The sequence below is a fragment of the Taeniopygia guttata genome, chromosome 4, assembly GCF_048771995.1.
Source record: "Taeniopygia guttata chromosome 4, bTaeGut7.mat, whole genome shotgun sequence".
NCBI lineage: Eukaryota > Metazoa > Chordata > Aves > Passeriformes > Estrildidae > Taeniopygia > Taeniopygia guttata.
Window position 1 is genome coordinate 47195917 of NC_133028.1, and position 20332 is coordinate 47216248.

At 37.5% G+C, this 20332-nt stretch overlaps 1 long non-coding RNA gene across 10 annotated transcripts in view; it reads right to left on the bottom strand.

The window, feature by feature from the left end:
• Positions 1–15436, bottom strand: part of LOC140683981 (uncharacterized) — a 169998-nt gene extending 154562 nt beyond the window's left edge. For all 10 annotated transcript variants that reach the window (XR_012055716.1, XR_012055712.1, XR_012055713.1 and 7 more), the window contains exon 1: positions 15299–15436. This is a non-coding gene — a long non-coding RNA (uncharacterized lncRNA). The remainder of the gene's footprint in view (positions 1–15298) is intronic.
• Positions 15437–20332: the final 4896 nt, after the last annotated feature.

Here is a 20332-nt window from a genome sequence, read left to right on the forward strand (position 1 = left end):
CTATGGATACTACAGGTACAGTTCTTCCTCAGCTATTCATCCAGAGAGGTGAAAAGAGGTAAAAGATAGGTAAAAGCTGAAAAAATTACCAACTCAGTGCTTTGACTTTTCAACTGAAGTACTGCTGGGAATTCCTCACATACACAATCAATTACTGCCAGTTTTAGCCAGCAAAATTCTGTTGTTTAAGACAAGTTGGTTTAATTTCTCCTTATATAATGGTGATGGAACTTTGTGCAAAATTACCAGTATTATCTCTTGAAATAATACAATACATTTAGAATTGGTTTCAGTAAAAGACATACAGTTACCACAGGAAATTGGAACTGCCCTACTTTAACATACGCAAAAATTTTGTGTGTCTCCCTCTCAGTCCAGTATTAGTCACAAGCGAAGACAGAGTACCAGAATAAAGAGATCCAAGGTCATTTCTAACTCAAGCAGCCATTTCTAAGTGCTCCTGTGTGACAACTTTCAACAGCAGAAAAAGCCAATTGGTCATAGTTTTGTACATATACAAATCATTAAGAATTTTACTTGCACTTTATATATATTAATCAGTCACAAACAGTCCCGACAAGAGCCATGATCAGGAACAGAATTCTCACACTTGAAAAAGAAGTTTCTCCTTTGAGCTATCAGCAGCTCAAGGACGTACCAGGAAGTGGTTATTTAAAGAGTTTTCTGATCTTTACCAAGAACATAACTGTTAAATGAAAAAGAATGTACCAGCGCAAAAGCAGAAGTCCTTTGTGTTACGGTTACTGAGGAAGAACAGACTTTCCTATTCCTCCCTTTTCAGTGAAGCATCTTCTACACTATGTGCAGTCCAGGAACATCTCTGGCACTGACATTTTAATGATCTTATCCCACAAATTATTCCCTTAACCGATTAACCTTGTTGTTGTAACACTATACTAGTCTAATTTCACTTCTAATTTGGCAGAATTTCTCCGTCTGCCAAGACCACTCATTACTTTGAAGCACTATTTCAAACTCAGCTCCAACTATACAAAGAGAGTTCTTAAAATAGCCCATGAACTGTGTGAGGTAATGCCAAAATGAAATCAGATATTTGCATGTGCTCTTCCAGCTATTTTATTTGATGTCTACTGAGAAGAACCTGAAATCTGCATTTATTTACTATACTTCATATAATGCCTAGCTATGGAGAGATGGGCTTGATGGATGCATATATCTGTGTTAATCTCACCTCTGAATTCATAGAGGACAAGATTAAGAGCACTCGCTCATGTGAATGTTCATTTTTTGTATTGCTAACCAAGGGATTACCTCTCAGCACAGAACCCTGTGTAAGGGGAAAAAGCAAATACACACAGCAACAGATATGAATGAAATAAAATCAGTGATTTAAAGCACAGTATCCAAGGGTGCAAGAGATCATCTAGAAAGACCAGTTCTTCTAGGAAAGAGATTCTGGATTAATCTGTGCTGTTGTAACTGTAGGTATGTCAGCTGTTATACCAGCAGAGAACTAGAACAGGGTCCTTTCAGCTGTGTGCTCCCGCAGGGAACAAAAATAATCCTTTTGAGATTAATGATGTCAGAAACAAGGTTTTTGTTTGGTTGTTTTTTTTTCAACTGTGAAGGCATTCTGAAACCAAGAATTCTGAATGAAACTGAAATTTGCCATATATTAATTCACATTTTACTCAAGTAGCCTAAAGTCTATGTTTCAAAAAAGTTTACACGAATAAGCCTCTATCAGGGTACATTTTCAGTGTGTTGCTAGTATTTGGTAACACTGCAGGATGAATAAATAAAATGTAAGCAGAGGTATGCCTGATGGGGAAAGTGTAATTTATGAGCAGTAGGTAGGCACTAATCACAATGCTTTAAAGAGGTCATATAGCCATAAAAAGGATTCAGAATGTGTGCATTTTTCAAAGATGCAACATCTGGTAGAATTTTCTGATGACACAAGGCCCTCCTAACCTCTAGAATAATCTACAGAACAAATAATGCCAAAACAATAAAATCTGGGGAAAATATTTAAGAGAAAAAAGTAATTCTACATGAAGACATGAATCTGCTATGCAAAATCTACATTATTAACTGTTAAGTTGGAACAACTTTTATTTCTTCAAATCAAAACCCATGGAATTCTCCTAAAGATACATCCTGGGTAGATAGTAATACTCTATCACCACATCATTACACTACTAAATTAAAATAAGCTGTGTAATGACAAGTTTCAGTTAATTACTTTACCAAAACTTTGCAAAGCTACCCTTTAAACTAATGGGGAATTATTTTGGAGTCTTCACTTGAACCTTTGCTGCCTTTTTGATTCTCAAAAGATTGAAGAAAGGGGGCTTTGGGGTGGAAATTTGAGGTAAAACTAACAGTGACGCATTTTGTCCCAGCTAGGAATGCTGCCTGGTGAATCTTTCAGCAATATAGGAAAATTGGCAAAAGTCTTTACTATCCCTTGAGAATGTCATCTGGATTACATCCTCTCTAGCAGTGAGATTAAACCTCTTGTAAAAAAACCCCAAGAGATCCCTTTTTATTATTTTTAAAATTTATTTAAAGAGAACAACTATAAAGCTAAATGCCTTTAAAAAAAAAAAAAAAAAAAAAAAAAAAGGAACATTTGTGTGAATTTCTCAAGACCCAGTCTGAACTTCACAAGCTCTTCAGAAGGACTAACTGTTTGGTTTGTATTTTCAATGTGTTGCAAGAGTCTCACTTATCCATGGGTCTGATCGTGATTTTCCTGTGGGACAAAATTACTAACTGGTGACAACACAACACCAGTAATTCTGCAAGTATGAAGATGAGAATACAGGGTCCAACACTTACAGACAGAAATTTATAATCTCCTCCCCCCCGAAAATTTATTTTGTTGAACCTACTGAGAAAGGGTCTTAGCTGTAATCAATAATTGCTCATTACAAGAATTTTGAAGACAGATCTTAAATATAGTATGTAAATTACTACACTCTGTATTTCTTCAACACTGACCCTTTAACGGTATCAAGAGAAAGATTTGGGGTTTTTTTACCTCTGCAACTCAAACTGAAAAGTGATGATTTCGGCTGCAGTTTAAGCACACCTTTGAGTAGGATTTGGGATGTCTATAACCATAGAAGACAGCAGTTTATAGCTCCAGCTCTGATCTTAATGTTGGTTTCACAAGAGCCTGTGGGAGATCCTCTGACAGCGAGCAGGTTTGAAAGCAGCTGTGATTACAGTCACTCTGAGGCTGCCAAACACTGCCTGTGGGATGGGACAATGCACTATCCAAATTTTCAGCATGTTTTCTTCCAGCAGAGATTTTACATTTTGATAGTGAAATAGCACAGAATTAAGACACCACACAGAAGGAGCATGGGGGGAGGAGGAAATCAAGAGGAAAAAGCAACCTTTGTTTTTTCTAGAAGCAGCATGGTATGAACCAAAGGCACATAGACTGAAAAGCCATATGAAATGATACAAGACATTTTAGGTACACAAAACAGACCCATTATAGTGATGGCTGGGAATCTAATAGTAATATGAGTATCCAAATTTACAGCAAACTCTTCAGAGGGCTCAAATGCTCCTTCTTTCCAAACCAAGTTTTCACATCATTGTCTTCTCCAGTAGGCAGGTCACAGCACATCCTCTCTGCCAGCATGCCATTCCCACCAAATAGTGCTTTGGAAGAAGTACACCAGGTCGCACCAGCACCATCTGCTCAACAATCTGTCCAGATCTCACACACATCACTTAAAAGGGACCTACGGGGGCATTCTGAAATAAGCTGAGCTCTTTGTTGTCTACAGAGAGAGATGTAAACTACATTTGGCATGGTTCTCTGAATACATGCAAACCCTCTTCCCCACTCCTCTAGATTGGATTCTGACATTTGATTAATTCATAGCACAAATGCTCTTTATTAATCTCTTATGTAATTATTTTGCATCATTGCATATCCATGTGTCCGGTGATGCAACACTTTCTGAATAGTTCCTTGTTGACTTAATCCAAAATAATAATAATAATGAAATAATAAAAAATTATTTCTTCTCATTTGAGCATATTATATTTACTCTTATTGAGGAAAAGTTTTACATCAGTGTCAATGAGTTAACAGAGAATGTACAAATAGAAAGATAGTTGTTTTGATTTGCTCCTTGTTTATCAAGATGGCATTCTTTTTGTCAAATGATGTTGATTTAGTTTGGAAATCCTAAAGTAGTATGGCACATGCACAATGTCACAAGAACTACAAATTAGCCATTGTTGTTTAGTATTATTTTAATTTATCTTAAAGTTTTATAAATTAATTGATGGCAATTTATGTGAAATTACTTTCAAGGATGAATACTAATAAGACAAGGAATGAATCCAAAGAATCTGTGCTAAAAATAAAATTACTGCACCTTAAATCCATGTCAGACCCCTTAAACCCTTTACTTCATTCTCAGATGTTAGCTGCCCATGAGTTTCTTTTATCTAAAAATTTGCATTTTAAGTCCTACACAGGTATGGCAAAAGCAGGAATGAGGAAGACATGTCTCAGTTCCATCAAGGGAATGCTTTGGATGACATCTTTGTCCAATACTTAGACTCTACTCTGTCTGCCCATGCTCACTTGTATTAGGCTTCAGTTTTTGTACAGGTGACTCCATTTTTACCTTAATACTATTTACCCTATCTTTGCTATAAATTTAGAACTACAAATAAAATGGATAAGACGACAACTCAGAGAGAAAGCACATTGTTCAACATTGCATCTCTCAGTATCACCCCCACTGTCAGTATGATACCGTAATTCATGATGATGTCATATAAGGGAGCTAAAGGCTACATTCAAGTTGTTATATATAGTTGTTTCAAATTATCATATTCTGTTTCTCAAACAATGACAATGGACTGTGACCTGCAAATTAAAAAAGCTGTATTATAAATGCAACACACTTCAAATAAAAATCAAATACCCAAGCCAAGTTTACCCATGTTACTGAGGCATGTCTTTAATATAATATTCATCTGGAACAACAATGAACATGGATAGACTTTCATTTTCTACTGTTTGTTTGGCAAAATCCTTCATTCTTTTACCTTAGTCATGAATGCTTTTGACAACAGCTACTTGGCTGAGAAGCTGAAAATCAAACTGTAAGTACTACTGTAAGGGGTTACAGACAGCATCATAATCTTTCAACAAAAAAGGATTCCAGCTTTAGAGTGCAATAGCAGAGATCACTTCTCATCCTTTGTGCAGGTATTGTACTGTTTCAGGACCACTCATTCCTTCCTGAAACCAAATTAGAATCATAAAATCATTTAGGTTGGAAAAATCTTCAAGATCATCTAGCACAACCATTAACCAAGCACTACCAAGCCCCCATGAGCTGCCTCTGCACACCTTTTAAACATGTCCGGGGTTGGTGACTCCACCACTTCCCTGGGCAGCCTGTTCCAATGTCTGTTCCTGCTTTGGGAAATAAATTTTTCCTATAATCCAGTCTCACAGGACTTGTGCTCCAGACTCTTCCCCAGCTCCATTGCCCTTCTCTGGACATGTTCCAGCACCTCGATGTCCTTCTTGCAGTGAAGGGCCCAGAACTGGACACAGCACCTGAGGTGTGGCTTCACCAGTGCCCAGTACAGGGCGACAATCCTTTCCCTGGTCCTGCTGGCCACACCATTGGTGACACAGGCCAGGATGCCTTGGGCCCTGCCTACTGCTACAGTTCTCTACTGATGAAACAAAACTATTGTCTGTAAAGTAGAACCACCAGAGATCTTGGTGCTTTGTCTTTCAGTATAATGCAAGTATCCATTTAAGTCACCAGGACAGACCTTTGCACTCCACTTGGTGTTTAGGTTGCCAACACCTATTTTAGTATGCACACATACAAAAGTGAAAAAGAAACTAGTGGAGTCATAGATCAGATTTCTAAAGTTGCCAAATAGAGTTGTATTTTCTACTTGATGTGAAAACAAGAAGAACAACACAGTCATCCACCATTCCAATAATAATTCTGCTAGTAAAATGACTGCCTTTCTTCTCATTTTACTTCCAAAGTTTCCAGAATGCATCCTGTTGCACACAAGCAAGCAAATAGATTTTGTAACAATTGCCAATGATTGTCAAGAAGCTGCTTCTTGCCATTTTAAGATTGTCAGTTCTCTAGCGTTTGCAAGAGTTTTTAAAAATGTGGTTAAAACACCAACAACATTTTTATCACTCAAGCAATCAGATCTAAGTAAAAACCACCAAAATATCTGTGATGTGACAAGAGTGAATTTCAGAAGTCCTGAACTCTGAAAAGATCTGTTGAATTCTGGGACAGACACAGTGACGCCTTTGTCTGTGCTTCCCCCTTCAGGCAAGTTGTGAATAAATATTTCTAAGCTCTTTTCATGACTAGCCCAGGTTAATCAATGGCAGAAAACAGTCTCTGGTGCACAAGTGTCCAATGCCATCCTGGGATTAGGTGGCTATATAATAAATTCAAGTCATTACTACTGCACACTGATGAGTAACTTTGCCAGAAAAACCCTGGTGGAGGCATCCATCACAGCAACATATACCACTTGAAGTAGAACTAAAGCACTTGTTTAATACTCATCTCATGGCAATCCTCACTTTTTTACTTTACAAGATGCATTACAGCTCACTGCTGTTTTTCCTTTAATATTTAGGTTGTCTTACAGTCTCTATTCACAGTAAGTTTGTCTAGTGAGGTACCCAGTTACTCTTAGATCTAATTACAAGGTATGCACACTATACAGAAAAGCAACATAACTTTTATTCATTCTTTGCTAGAATCTGAGAGTGAAAATGCTTGAATACTTTCTAAACATCACAGGGATGTAATACCTTCTTCAGAAATAAAAAGCCCCTAACAGGTCAATTCAAAACAATAGAGCCACAATCAACACTTTCACAACAGCTTTGTTTGAACTTTGCAGTTACTCCTGACATATTTAGTTCACTTTTCACTTGATATATAATATATACTGCTGTTTCAGGTTGCCATGCTGTGCTGGCTCTCTGAGTATTATATATACATTGTATACTGCCAGCTATGAAGTCATGCTAATATTGTGAAATACATCAAAGCAAGGATATTCAAAGTTTCTTCAGGCATTCTCATCTAATTTCCTCCTTCTCTGCTTTAGTTGCAGTTTATGTTGCACTACATTGAGGCATGAGCTGGAGATTCTGGTAATCCATCAAAAGAACAAGATGCAGACTTAAAAGACATTTTTCAGAACTACTGTTAGTGGGTGAACCTCAAAGGCATGACTGAAAAACACCCAGTGTATTCATTAAACCTCAAGCCTTTGTGACAGTCTTTTTGGAATCAGCTGGCATCATGCTTTTTCTTCTCCTGAGTAATATGAAATATTTCATACTTTTGGAAATTTAATGTAGTTTTAGTGGTCATTTTCTTTGGTTTGTCATTTTGGTTTTTTTTCAAACTCAGATGAAACTCCTAGTGGCTACATCTCCCTTGTTTAGCATTACTTGTGACAAACACTTCTTGGGAAACTTGGATATGAGTAGCTACAGTAATTTTTAAGAGTTTGCAACAGCATTTAGGTTACTACTTCAGCTTTTTTATCTTACAAGTAATATGCTGTTGAAGCAGATCTTTTTGTCACACCACTAAACAGCCTAAATGAGCTGTAGCTCATGCTGTCCAACCACCACAGTTAAATTCTATATTAATTTTTTAACCTGTCTCATTATCAACATGAAGAAAAAAATATTATTCCCAGTGATGATGTTTGGAGATTTTATTTATAGTAAACATTTAAGCTGACACCAAGTTGCTTTAATTGCATTATGAATACCATTGATTTTTCTAATTAACACCTAGTATTTGCAGCAGAGGAAGATGAGAGGTCACGGAGATCTTGTATTTGTGGTAGAGATCACCTATGTGCTCCTACTTGACCAGTTTGCTGGAACAGCATTGGTCATTGTCTTTGTTTCTAAAGTAACTCCAAACATCTCCTTCACAGACTGTTACCCTTTTCTTCTAGGAGCTACTCTTCTTTCTGTCAAGGAATCTCACCTGTGGCTGGGATGCAGCCAATGCAAATGAGGGGGGTCGATCAGTACTGAAGCTGTGACTGCTCCAATTCTGGTCTTACTGTTGTCACAATCAAGGCTTTGTCCAAAGCACATAAAGTGACATGAAGAATTTGCTAGTGGCAATGACCAAGAATTTGGTGGAATCTCAGGAATTAATCCTGTCATATAGCAACACAACTCTCTTCTGGCTTTTAGACAGATGAAGCAGTAACTCCCTGTTTCACTGTGGCTCATAACACTGTCATAAAAGACAAAGATACTGGAAGAGCTCATGCATTTGCTCTTTGAGGTTTTCAGATGAAAGAGACTTTAAAATACTAAGATATGTCTGTACTTAAGCTGTGCTCCTGCAAACTGGTTCCTATGCCAACCTAGCTAAATGACCACTAGCTTTATGGGCTGCTGCTTTCTACTGCCTGCAATTTCTCTGTTCAGTTTTTTTTCCTAAACGTTGGCTCATTGGCTGGCAGTGCTTTGCTGAGCCAAAAACATCAGTTAAATCCACCTCTCTTACTTAAAAGAAGAAACAAACTTAAACAGAAAAGCATTTTTTACTCTGATAAAAAAACTCTAATTAATCTATTCATTATGAAACTATCATTATACATCAGTTAACAGAAAAAGTTTACAAGCAACTTTTCCTCAGAAGACACTAGGCAGCCTATTGTATCCTTGCTAAGAACACACTCTTACAAGATTCTTCCACTGCTTTAAAAAAAATATATATATTAAGTTACTTGAGATATTTCAGGTTAGCAACTCTACTGGTAAGACAACTTCATACTGCAGCTGGCATAGTTTAAAGGCTATGTTTTATTTGAAATTCAGTGACTTAAAAGAAAAAGCACAATCGCAGCCAGACTTTGATTCACCAATCACTCATCAAAATTAAGAATGACCAGCCTCTTTTCCTTCCAATTATATAAAATTCTGCAGGAATTCAACTTTCAGGAACCGGATGCATGCATATTTCTGGGGGTGAGATTTTGCTGCTTCAGTAATTCCCCAAATTAAATACAAAAGAAAGAAGAGTGTATGAGCTTTGGGATTTCTCCCCTCCTCTCAATTATTCCTAAACAAATGTAATTAGTGGTCCCAGATGGAGTAGATGGGACTCTTACCCACACTCCCATTAGGACAGGCTAACACTTCTGGTAATGTGTTTTTGTCTTCCAGGACTTTCAATCTACCACATAATAAACCCCAAAGTGCTCTGGAGCCAGTCTAGCCAGCCAGCCAGAATCCCTCTCCTACATGCCTTGTTTGTGGCAGCACCAGCTCTAGAATTCTCAGTCTCACACTGGGTTCATGAGGCTCTTACAGTCCTGTTCCACTCCCCAGCTGTATAGACCTCTCCTCCTTAGTGAATCCAAAATTTGCAAAAATCCTCACTCTCCCTTGTTCAGCAAGTGACTGCGTTGGTCCTCTGTAGTAAGAGGGGACTGATCTTTTGTTTGTTTTCCAAGAGTAACATTGTATTTCAGCCATTCTTGCGGCATTTCTCAACATACCCCAAGGCAAATTATCATGTTATTCATTGATTGCTTTCCTAATTTCCTATAAAAAGCCAACATTTTGTTTTTATTATGCAATACAAACAAAGGCATGGGCAGTTCAGGAGAGCATGGGGGTGGTGATGGTTTGGTGTGTTTTACTTTCTTCTCCTCCACTCCCACCAACTTTTTCAGCAAGATACCTAGACACATATCTTAAAAATTCTCCTGCATATATTCAGAAATTTTTAAAAAATCTAAGATCTAATATAATTTGTTACTCTAAAAGACCATAAGAAAATGCTATTGTACAGTCAGCTGAAATGCCGAATTGTCATTGCAGAGCTGGATCAAATACTTTTTGAACACTGAAGTCATGTTAAGCTTTCCCATTGCTTTTTCCCTGTCTAAACACCAACTAGTTATTTGCATCACTATAAAACAGTAAACATCAGGATTTGACCTGGGGTGCTTTTTCCCAGTATTCTTTAAGCCAATTTAGAGCCATTGATGTTTTTTGAACTCTTCATAGAGCAGGGAACTGCATGAACTGAGGAAGTATTAATTAGCACTTGCATGAACCAAGGATTAACAGTTAGGTCACAGGAAACTCCCCCTTATTTGAGCTTCTCTACTATGGTATACCTAAATTATTAATAGTTATTTCTAAAACTAAGCCACCATACAGAGCACTTGGTCCCAAAATGTGCAAGAAGAAATACATTCTCTGCCATTTTAAAAATGTTGTAAGTCATTCTAAACACCAATTTATGAAAAAGTCAAAAAAGTAATAATTGCCACAATTCAATGTGCCATACCATGCAAATATTTCCTTTTTAAGGGACAAAGGCAGTCAAAGCTATAATTTAGCAGCACATTCTTTCAGAAGGAGTATGTTCTCAGTTGATGAAGATATCCTTCAGGTTGTATCAGAGTCATGAAGTATCTATACAGATGTCTTGTTCATAAAGACTCAGGGTACATTTTGGGATTTACTATGAAGAAGCCTTCAATACAAGCAAAATACAGCCTTCTATTGACAGGATAACCACTGACTAAACTGTCCCCTCTGCCACAGGTGCCAGCAGAAGGACCATTTGTTGTGTCTTGCTAAATCAAAACCACCTAAAGTAAAACATGGAATTAGAGAGGAAAAGAAAAGAGGAAGAACAGATTTGGGAAATTAGTTCTAGATCCAAACGCAGAGAGGAAGCAAGTAAATTACCTTTGATAAATGCACTTTAAAAAATACTTGAGATCCAGAAAACTGCAAGGCCTGTGATTTTATCATACCTGGAAATCTTGAAAGGAGACAGTTTTGTAATGCTTCTTACTTTTTAACTGAAAAAAATCCTTGAAGGTGAAATCTTGGAAGAAGGCAGTTTTGTAATGCTTCTTACATTTTAATTGAAAAAAGTCCTTGAAGGTGTCAGTTTTCCATGCGCGTTATGTCTATGGCTAGAGGTTTTTTTCAGTGGCACAAACTGAGGACTGACGTTCATAAGCTGCTCTCAATATTACAAGAAAGGAACCATCAAAAAATAACACATTTTTTAAATTCTTGTTTTGTTTCAAAGAAATTGAATATGATCAAGCACGGTTTCACAGGCAGAAGGTTCCTGTAAACAACTGTGAGCTCTTACCACCTCAATATTTCTCTACAGTCATACACAAAAAGTAAATGTCAAAGTATCCTGGTTTTTCTTGCACAATCAGCTTACACCTGTCCCTCAGTACAAAGAGCTAATCAAGAAATATATATTAGAATTTGAATTAAGTATTCCTAAAAGAGACAGGAAGATGAAATAGCATAGTTTTTGTGTTATTTAAAAATCAAGTGGAAGAAAGGAAAACCCAAAAATATTTCCACAATTACAACATCACTGGATGTGTGTGGCAAACAAATGGATGTCCACATTTTGATGGCATTTCAGCTTTGCTTGATGGGAATCACATGCTGTACCCTGTAGTGTGAAGGGTGAAGCTCATAATATTTAGTTTTGTAATCTTTATGCATTGAACAAGTCATAGGATATAGTATAACTTTATGTATATATGAGTATATAGAATAACTAGTATAACACTGTTAACCTAGATTCTGATCCTAGGATTAATTAAGCTTTTTTTTATGCAGTGCAAGTACATCTCCTTTCATGACCAATTTTAATAAAAATGTATTCAAATGAAAATTTAAATTATATTAGTTAAGATGCCAATAACCCCATAACCACTAGCCTTAGAAAAAATAGGGTAAAATAGAAACATTAAAAGAAAAAAAAAAAAAGGTAGGGTGAAAAATCTTTTAAATAAGTTCAAGTGTGATATCACTTTAGCAGGGTTAGTCCTGACCAACAGTTTTCATTGAAAACTTAGAAAAGTATTTACTACTATCAGTAGCACTGGAGACACCAGTCAAATAGATCCTGCATATTTGTTCTTCATTTAAAAAGTTTCAGAGCATTCCCCAAGGTTATCTGGACTTTATTCATGTTTTCTTCTGTACAGACATTGCTTCTGACCTAAAACCAATCCTTTTGAAGGTGGACACGGCACCTTTTTAACCAGCATGCAGCAGTAATCCTTTACAGACAATTATAATCAGAAGAAGGTGGTAGACTAATATTGCAAATCACAGATCAGTTGGGAGAGTTAGAGCAGGAACTTCGTCCCTCAAGCAACCTGGTTCTCTTCTCACAAGGAAAGAGCTGTACAGACCCTGTGAATGAGCAGCTCCACTGCAAAGCCTCTGGGGTCTTGGTGGACAGGACTCTAAACATTAGTGACTTGTGATCTGGCAACAGCTAAGGCTAACAGCACATGTGGCTGTACCAACCAGAGAATTATCAATTTTTTAACAAAATTATTACGTTTCCTTAATTATGGAACTTCAGATTGTCTCTGAGTTCATTGTTGGGCAACCTCCCAAGGCTCCTTCCAGCCTGAATGATTTACATTAGTGTCACCAGATTGTCAAGATGGTAATTAAAGAGATCACTTCTACCAGTGCAGCATCTCTCAAAATAAAAAGCATCTGCTTCTGCAAACCTTTGTGTCGAGAAAATTCCACATCCAAGATTTAGCCCTACTTGGCCCTACCTTGCTTTGAGATCAGACAAGATATCTTTATTATCATTAGGTGTCATTTCTGAAGAATAGTACCTATCACGCTAGCCAAGTCAATCTGTCTTAACAAAACCCATGCCAGCATATTTGAAAGATTACATGTATGAATCATTCCTTTAAAACAATTACTGTGATGTTTTTATTGGAAAACTCTTGCATTCCTCAGATTCTCAGTGCTGTTCCTTGCAACAAAACCTAAAGCACGGAATGTTGATTCTTTTGTTTCACATCACCAAAAGAAGTACAATCAACTGAGTGAGATTTCAAGACTGTTATCAAGAGTCAAGCCAGATTTTCTTGTGAAAGGGAACCATCACCACATTTATCATAATTCTGATAGAAGGGAAAAAAAAAAAAGGTAAAAAAAAAAAAAAAATAAAAAATAAATAAAAAATGAAAGGAAAAAAAGAAAAGGAAGTTACCATGTCTGAAGTAATGCTTTTCCTAAACCCTACAGCTGAACTAGGGAGAAAGTTACTCATTATATTACCATACTAGACCATTGGTTTATATTGTCTAAACACACACATTCAGCTAAAACATTCTTCTCAACCACCATTCACTACCAACTCAACCATACATGATGCAGCTGTGTTCATGCCAAGGCTGCTTCAGGAATAGTAACATCCCTGCCCCTGGCAAGATGGGAAGGGAGCAGAACAAGGAGAAAAATACTCAAATATTCAATAATAATCAAAAAATGTGTTAAGTGAGATTAGTACATTCCAGCTAATAGATGAAAATTACTTCATACTTCAGGTATCTCAGAATGTTTAAAAGCTTACAATAGGTAGGTATTACTTTAAGGAAGCACCACATGGGATCACTTATTATGAAATCAGACTTCAAATTAAACACATGGAAAAGAGAAAGACTTTGGTAATTTACTCTACGCCTACCTCTAAAACTCCCTGTTTCATCTTCCGCGCTGCCTGCTCGGTTCTGTGTCAAATTGTCTCCTAATGTGCTCCTAAGTCCTGCCTGTCTCTTGTTACTGCACAGGCGTGTGCCAGGCAGCAAGCCAGCCAGAGGCATATGTCCTGCTGGCTAAGTGATAGCAGCTGATTCCCTGCCTCCTGGAGTTAGTGTGATCCACCGAGGCAGCTGAACCACCCCTCTCCTGCACACATTCATCCTGAGCACACCTGCATTATGCCAGTTGCAGGCACTGGCCTTCAAGCTGGTGCAACTTCATCCAGAATAAAGACCATTTCAATAGTTAGACTAATTGACTCCAGCCTCAGATTTTCCATACAAACTTCCCTTTTTCCTTTAAAGTGTGTGAAACTCTTTCCTCTTTGTGAGAAGGAACAAAAAAAAATGAAACTACTTATGGAATTGGCCTATTTGCATAAATTCAAAATGAAATGAATACAGAAGTTTAAAATTACATTCTTTAAGCATTTCACAACCATATGTGGCATTCTGAGATCAGCATGAGTAGACAAGGTGTAATTCTTTGAAAAGCACCAACTTTCACACACACCAGTAGAGGTTTTTTGGTTTTGAGCTGCATCAGCTCCTTCACCAGAGATGTCCATGGTGAACAGTGAAGACTACAGTGGCAGACATTAACTACTTTCCTTTAACAGCTCCACCACAGCATCACTGGCTTTCTCTTCCCTACACATCAGCAGATACAAAACACGCAGCAGAGCTTCACATACCTGTAAACACAAAGCCCTTTCAACTCAGTACCTCCAGGACTGGATTCATCTTGGTATCACTAAGGCTTAGGGGGAGGCATTTAGCTATATTGGGAAGATAATCTGACATGTATTCATATTCTGACAATCCACATGATTTAAAGCCATGTAGCACATACAACTTACCTCAGAGTGGAGCTTGAAAAACAAACCACTGTTGCTCATGCAGACCTAAACCAGTCTCTCTGCCAGGTTTCAGTTCAATATTATGGCAGCCAGGCCCTCACACAAACTGGCCTTTCAAGAAAGGCTCAAGAAGCAGTGAGGCTGATGCTTTCCTCTCCTCCAGTTTTCCCCCAGAACACAGGGCACATATACACTGGATTCATATCCAGTGTGTATGTGGATCTATATCCACTGTGTCCATATCCAAATGACATCCATCTCTCCATAACAGTCCAACTGAAAACTGAGTAGTCACCTGCTTCCCCAGAAAGCTCACAAGTTAGAACCAATCTCTAGAGACTGGAGCTATTTGGTAGCAATCAGAGAGTGGATGAATTTCTTAGTCATGCACAGAAACAGCTTCATTGACACTCTCCCAAGCCTGGACCAAGACAGCTTTTCTAATCAGATTTAGAGCCTCTATATTTCAATTCATCCAGAAGAGAAGCAAAAAGGCACTGACATATTAAGATAAACAGGCACAAATGCATCTTCCACAGGCAACAAGTACCATAAAATACCAAGATATTTATGGGGATCTGCATCCTTTTGTATGCCTATAAGCAGCAAACAGGATTTAATTCACATATCCTCCATTTAACCTATAAAACTCCACCACTTCTCCACTATGCCAGTCTATCTTCTCTTCTTCCCCAGCGTACATCTAGAATACTCCTTAATTCTGTACCTTAATAAATAATTTCCACACCCCAACAGAAAATTTGCTTCAGCACCCAGCCACTCACCTCCATTATTCAATGCAGAAAACCAGAGGCTGCTGCTTATCAGAAGTCAGCTTCTCTTTCAGTTCTGAAGTGTAAAAGAATTAAAATAACTAACTGTACATCAAGCATTTCTGTAGTTCTTTAGAGGAAAACCAACCTACACAGAACAGATTAATGCTCACCCACACTCATCCTCAAAAAAGGCAGCAAAACCTTCCCATGGCATGACAACAGCAATCTCATTTGGATTCCATCACCTGTGTTACACAGGTGCTAAGGATCAAAGCCTACATTACCACTCAGCCACATTTTTGCTGACTAAAAAAATAAAAGCATCATATCAGCAATTCTTTACAGCTGCCATAAATGCTTCTGTGCACATCTCAAAACAAACAACACATTTTCTTTCTATTGTTTTATTTGCTAGAGAATTTGGAAAATCTTTTCTTTCAGAAGTGAAGAGAGGGGGACTTCCCTCACAGATGTTTAAACTCTAACACCTTTCCTTGAAACCACTTGGTGTGTAATCTAAAGCAAAAACATTGCAAGAAGGCTATATCTTTCCTTTTGGGCTTCAGGTTCCTTTCTCAGCAAATCTTCTCTTTTACTGTCTGTCCACTCTTCAGTCTAACAGATTTGTGCAGGAGAGCAAAGCCATTTAGCCCTCTTCTTCTTGCACTCTAATTCCTATTCAGCTTAGTCTGAGCCACTTTTCTTACACTCTTCCTTACTTTCTGATGTAGAAAACCATGGTCAAGTAAGAACCTGACAATTGCTTAAAATGCATATTCTGTTGCCAGTGATGCTTTTAACAGCAGGGTGAAGATTCCATGTTTTAATACTCTTTGCTGCTGTATGATGAGCATGAAAACACTGCCAAAGCAGCAGCTTTGAGAAGGGTGTGAGTGCCATGGAGCAGCATGCGCCCAGTTTTCTGCTGTTCCTTTTAGAAAGGCTGGACACTTCTCCTTGCTTACATGTGCTAACTTAATGGATTTTTTTTTTTTTTTTTTTTTGCTGGAAATTGTATCCTGAAGTGACTGAGAAGGGGCATCTTTAAGACAATTTGGAACAGTCAGTGTTTTACAGCTCCAGAAGAAATTAACACAGTCCATCAGGAGTCACCAAAGCTATTTCCATTGGCAATCAGGAATGCCATTAATAACATTTCTAAAAGTACAAGTAGAATCCCATCTTCATTACCTCAGTAATCCTGGAAGGAAGAGAAGCCAAAAACCTTGTATGTTTAAAATTTTAGTTACGTGTTTTCCTTCATGTTTCTCAAGAGACAAATCTGCCTGCCTTTTTCTGTGTAGTATGAGAGCCAAAGTTTTCCCATGTATTTCATTCCAACTTTGTTCTCTATCTTATACCTTCATTAGTATATATATAACCTTTGTGGTTATATGTGGTTGTACACTACAGTTCATTGCAATGAACTATGCATTCTCACTTTTAAGAATGTCATATGAAAAAAAGGTCATGGGTCAGTCTTAAAATAAATTTTAGAGTAAGCTGTTCATATAGACACATGCTATGCAGCTTGAATAGCAGGCATACTATGCTTTGTCAGCAAAAATCTTTGGTAGCAGTTCTGCTCCTTGAAACTGAGTTTCTAGAGTTACCTCTCAGCATCTGCTTCTCTTTTCTTCCTATCTATAAGCTGATGTCATTAATATATAGGTTATATGATTGTACATTAATTCTGCTGTTCCTACTTTTGTTTTTTAAGTAAGTTTCTAATACATGATATGGTAAGAAACATGGTGGAAAGTACCTGTGGTTAGGCTGAAAAAGAGAGGTTTTTGGACTGGCTTCACTTTTATGCAGAGCACCATGGAAAGGGTATTCAGGAAAATGCTTCAGGTGCTGAAGCCTCTCAAGACGTCTCCTCTTCTTCATAGACTGAGCTTCTCTTACACTGTTGCTCCTCATAAAATAGGAACAGGCCTATATCTGAAGTACAGACACTTATAGAGGGACCAAGGCCAGCAGCTGGAATGCAGCTATTCCCAGTAGTTAGAAATTGTTGGAACAAACACTTTCATATTAGCAGTTTGTACATGCTGAATTTCAACAAAATAATAGATTTCATGCAGACAAGTTTCAGATTCAATTGATAAGTTATATTTTACCTTGACTACATTTACAAGTATTTTGTCCTTGAACTCCTTGATACTGACTCATACCTTTCTGTTTTACCTTGTTTCCTCTGCTCTCTTCTACTTCCACTGTGTCTTGCTTAAAAAATGCCTAATTTGCCAACAGAGATCAGGGTCTGTTTGCATCTCCTGTGTGTCCATTTGTTTCACATGACAAGGATTCCTATCAACTACTTCAGTGCTCTTCAACAAGCAGCCTGTTTGTTGTTATCTCATGGCTTGTAGTTCTGAAATTTCACCTTTTATTTCAGCTAACTGAAATGAGAGAAATTACTCTTGTCATGCCTGTGCCACTTCTTTTTAGAATTCATCTCACTCTTGAGGGACCTCTTCATTCTGTGAGCAGAAACAGGAACTGGTTCAGTTACAAGACATTTCTCTACAATCAAATTAAATGAGATTTTTCTAGTACCACCAAATAAAGTATTTACATTCCTTTAAAAACCACTTCATAATGAGCTATGTCCATCCCATTAGCGGCTTCCAGTTGCCCCAGAATTATGGTTCGAACTAATGTATTGATTTTTTCTTTTGTTTAAAGCACTGCACAAAACCAGGATGTCTTACAAGAACTGGCAGTGAAACCTGTGATCATTAAAAATCCAGTCCTACATTTTGCAACAATTTTGATGCATCACTGGATAAATATTTGGCAAGAGCATTAATTCTGCAAGCTTGAATTGACTTTTCTCACCCTATTTTCTTGTCCCTTGATGCTTTGATCTTGTGTAAAAGGAAGAACAGACAATAAAAACACTTACACAGATATTCTGGTTTCACAGAACATGCCTTTTTAATTTTGACAGCTTTTAATAAGGTTTCTGATTTCTTGAAGAGCTGTAAAAAGAGAAATTGTGATTTTCCACAGACAAAAATAAAGGAAAAAAAAAAACCAAAAGAAAGATATCCAAAATAGTTATAAAATAGATTTTAGGATATTCCAGTTAAAGTTCACAAAAAGAAGTATCTCAATATGTATGCTATGAAATGGATATAGGCTTTATAAAGAATAGCTATAATTGTACACTGAAAACAAAGGCTTTTTATCCTGTCATAAAACTACACTTAAATAAAAATATCTACAATGAATGCAGAAAATTTGCTGAGAGCAAAAATATGAAATATATTAAACCGACGTCAAATAAGATAAACCCAGAAATTAATTCTGAAGTTAGAAAAATGAAAAGACAACTGAAACTCTTTGTCAAAAAGTTTCTAATTTTCTTAAAGAAATAGTTTGGCCTCCAAGTTTTCTATGGGTCCTGATTTTTAATACCTGTCCTTGCAAAAGAATCTTAAGAGAGAAGAATCAGACTCACATAGCGATTCATGGTTTTTAAAATGGGAGCATTTTTTCTTGGCACCTACATATAACTAAAAACATTGCAAAAGCTGAATAGATACTATCATTAAATGAACAGTATGAGTGTGAGAACCCCAGGATTGATTCAGGGGTCTCGTGTGGTGGTAAAGTCTCTCCTCCAACCCGTGCTTCCAAAGAAAGACTCTGCAGCCTCTTGTTGTTCAGTCTCAAGGCAGTTTATTGCTAGTTATCTAAAAGATTGTCTTCGCCCACTGTGGCTGCCTAGATCAGCGGCCCAGGCAGAGACACACACACTCCTGACACCCTCACTGTCCGGTGTCTTCGTCGTCTCTCCACCCGCTGCTGCTATCTTTTATATGATATATTACGTATTATATGTTTACATATTTTCCCCAATACCTACTATCCATGTTACAATGTGCTCTTCTACTCTAAACCAATCTGTGAGTGCCAACATCACCAAGAACATGGAGGTAAGGAAGAAGAAGGAGGAAGAACAGGATCAGGCCCACTTTCCTCCATCTTAGAACTCCTGACCCCCTTGTACAAAGTAAAACCCCCCTGTACAGGTGTTAAAACCCCCTTGTACTATACTAAAAAATTTTTCCCTCTAACTTGTGACTACTTTTACTATACCATCTAACCCTCTGTGACCGTTGTTCCACCTTCAAAGTTGGTAACTCATTCCATGGTTCAAACTCAAGATCACAGCTTTTTTCAGCTGCTTGCCAGGGTCTAAAATGCTTTTGACCAAGGCCTGGAACCTCTGAAAATGTCTGAGGGACATTTTGAGTTCCGACATATGAGGATAACTCTTCATATCTAGCAGCCAATGTTCATGTGTCCTGGCAGGTAAGAATCCATGGATTTCTTAGCTGGAAATGTCTGTCAAGCAACCCAGCAGGGCCAGTGATTTTCCCCAGTGTATATCCAAGATGAAGATTCTGTGATGTGAACCGCTTTCCTTGGGTCGTGATGTACAACACCTAAAGTTATTCCAAAAAAAGAGCAAATTATCATTTGTAGCAGGGACTAACTCAAGCCACAAATTGCATTAATCTTAATGAGATATGAAGAAGGGATTGGAGGGGTCAGTAGTAGAAATGACTTCTATTTGCATTGAGAGAAAAAACAGTATTTATCAACACACAGAGGTCTCATGACAGGAACAGCAGCACTTGCTTCTGGTCAATATTGATTGCAACTTTCAGATACGCAAAGTAGGAACGTGGGAGAAATCCTTTCTTTGGGACCACCAACCAAAATTAAACTCTTGAGTGGAGGAGTCATGAAATGAGAACTTAATAAACAAAAGACAAAGTGTTCCCTCTTTGGTTTAAAAAGCTGTAAAACTTATCTTTCTTGTCTGTTATTCTCAATTACAGAATACCAACACTCCTTGTTCTTTTGTAGGCAGAATATATGATCTAAGAGAAATGAGAACCAAGGGGGGAAAAAAAGGCACTTAAAGATAGTGGCTTTTTATCAGTGACAAAATATTTGTCTCCCCTTCCTTGAGAAGTTTAGAAGAGTGCTGCTTTTTATCCTTTCAATAAATATTTTTCCTTC